At 37.5% G+C, this 2,403-nt stretch overlaps 1 long non-coding RNA gene across 1 annotated transcript; it reads right to left on the bottom strand.

The window, feature by feature from the left end:
- Positions 1–489: 489 nt before the first annotated feature.
- On the bottom strand, positions 490–1,650 carry LOC117612586. The gene is made up of 3 exons (XR_004583457.1): positions 1,586–1,650; positions 647–717; positions 490–534 (listed from the first exon to the last, which is right to left on the bottom strand). It is a non-coding gene; the product is annotated as an uncharacterized LOC117612586 (long non-coding RNA).
- Positions 1,651–2,403: the final 753 nt, after the last annotated feature.

Raw genomic sequence — 2,403 nt, forward strand, 5'->3', positions numbered from 1 at the left:
CCCGTTGGACTGAAAACCCGAAAAGGCAGTCCAACCAGAAGAGAGGGCAAAAAAAACCAAAAATAAAAACAAAAAAAACAAAAACAAAACAAAAACAAAAAAACTCAAATCAAATTGAACTACGTGGGGCTTGATCCCTCAAAAGGGGTACGTAGGCAGTCTAGTTTTAACACTAGATGCAGCCACAAGGATCACATAACCAAAAAAATCCTCTCTAAAATCCGGGAGTGAACTACGTTTGACTTGATCCCATTAGCATAAACAGAAGAAAATATATTAAAGGAGATGCAGAAATTACTGAGTGCCAGAAAGCTTACAAAAGCTGATGATTCACACCCACTTTCTGTGCTTCAAAATTAACCAACAAAGAAAAATCCCAAGTCAGACAGCTCACGAAAATTACTAAGCCAGCACTCCTCTGCAGCAAATTGCAAAAGGTTCTCACTTTGTTACTGGCAAAACATGAAGCAACTAAGACAAAGCAAAACCAGCACCTCAATGGGTAGTAAGATGGCCCTCTCAAATGATGTGAGTCTGCAAAGGAAAATATGCAAAGCCTTAGAAATTCCAATCAAATTGGAAAGAAAAGAAGCACAAAGCATCAGCAAGCAAAAAAAAAAAAACAGCAAAAAAAAAAATGGCTCACCAAGAAGCCTCCTATGTTGCGGCTGTTGAAGAACCCAAAAGCAACATAAGCCAAGAACAAAGAAAGCCTTTCTGTCAAGTCAATACAAAACCAAAGATGAGTATTTTTTTAAAGGACTCTAAACACACAATAGGTAAAGACAAAACCCATTTTAGTGGAAGCCTGCCACAAGTACATAGGAAACAACAAAAAGCCAAAAAAAGGGTCAAGCATGGATTCGTGGCTGAACTTTGAGATTAAAAAGGGGGAGAAGCTTCAGCTATGAAGTTGGTACTGCCAAAATCAACAAAATACACAAATAGGTCTTTGGCTTGTGCATGTTGTGTTAGGCAAAGAAACCCAATTCGTGTTGCACATAAGGAAAAGAAAGAAGAAATGGCTTACAGGACCTACTCTAAAATAAAAGAGGGTTGAGGTTATGTTATTGTGTCAGAACAAAAAAACACAGAGTTGGGAAGGCCAAGGAGAGACCAGCAAAAGCAAGGAAGATGAAAAGAAACAAAAAGAAAATTGCCTTCTTGTCAGACCAAAAATGCACAAGTGGGTAGCACAAGTCACCAGGACAATAGCCACACAAAAAGCCACCTCCTCCAAAGTTGAGGCTTCAAAGCCCTCTCTCACGCCAGAGCAATTGAAAGCCAAGCAACAAGAGTTTAGGGAAGAAGGAAAAAGACAAAAAAGAAGAAAAGTAGGAAATAAAGAATAATAAGCTCTGTACTTCTTTTTGGTTCAAAAGCTCTATATTTCTTTTGACAAACAGACGATGCCTTTCAAGTTCCCAGACTTTAAACTAATAATTTAATAGGCTATAAGGTCTAACTCTGACAGAAAGGAGCAAAGGAAAGGACCAACCTTGTTTTGATTCCCAGACTTTAAACTAATAATTTAATAGGCTATAAGGTCTAACTCTGACAGAAAGGAGCAAAGGAAAGGACCAACCTTGTTTTGATATCGCTTTGGTTTTGGCGTTTCAAACTCAAAGCTCTGAAGTGATTATGGCTGGCTCTCAAAGCCTCTCTGACGTGGGCTTTTTGTTTATGGGCCAACTAATGGAAATGTCAAGACCTGAAAACAAATCGATGGGTTGACAAAACAAATTACCCATTAACTCTGAAAAGCCCAAAATATTTTATAGGTGGTCCAAATAAATTATGTGGTTCATGGATTAATCCTTAAAAACCATATGTGAGTAAATTAATGGGCTCTTTAAAATACCTTTTAATTTTCTTTGGACATTAACAAAAAGATGGCACAAAACCATTCCAAATTTTCTCATGGGTCATCTACCCGTGCAAATTTCAGTGAGATCAAATTCATATCTCTCAAACAACAAATTCTTTCAAGGGGTCATTCATTCTTTTGAAAATCCAATCAAAAGTTCTGAACTTCTTCCGATTTGACTCCGCCAAGGATACGTCGGCAATTTGGAAATTCAATCCAGATATGACTGCAAGCCCAAACAGAATCCCTGGTGTCCTTAACCAAATTCACCCCAAACACTTTACCAACCACATTCATCCAAATTCCATAAAATATTTCTCATACCACAAATTCTTTCAAGGGGTCATTCATTCCTTGAAAGTCCAATCAAATTATGTGAGAACTACAAAAGGTTTGATCCCCAAATGGGGTATGTAGGCAGTCTAGGGTTCACTGGATGCAGCCGTAACATCAAGTAAATTCCATTATTTATTTCATTCTTCATATTGGAATCAAAGGGTTTTCTCTTTCCAAAGAGATTATAATTAAGAGATATT

Source organism: Prunus dulcis, unplaced genomic scaffold (genome assembly GCF_902201215.1).
Source record: "Prunus dulcis unplaced genomic scaffold, ALMONDv2, whole genome shotgun sequence".
NCBI classification, from domain to species: domain Eukaryota; kingdom Viridiplantae; phylum Streptophyta; class Magnoliopsida; order Rosales; family Rosaceae; genus Prunus; species Prunus dulcis.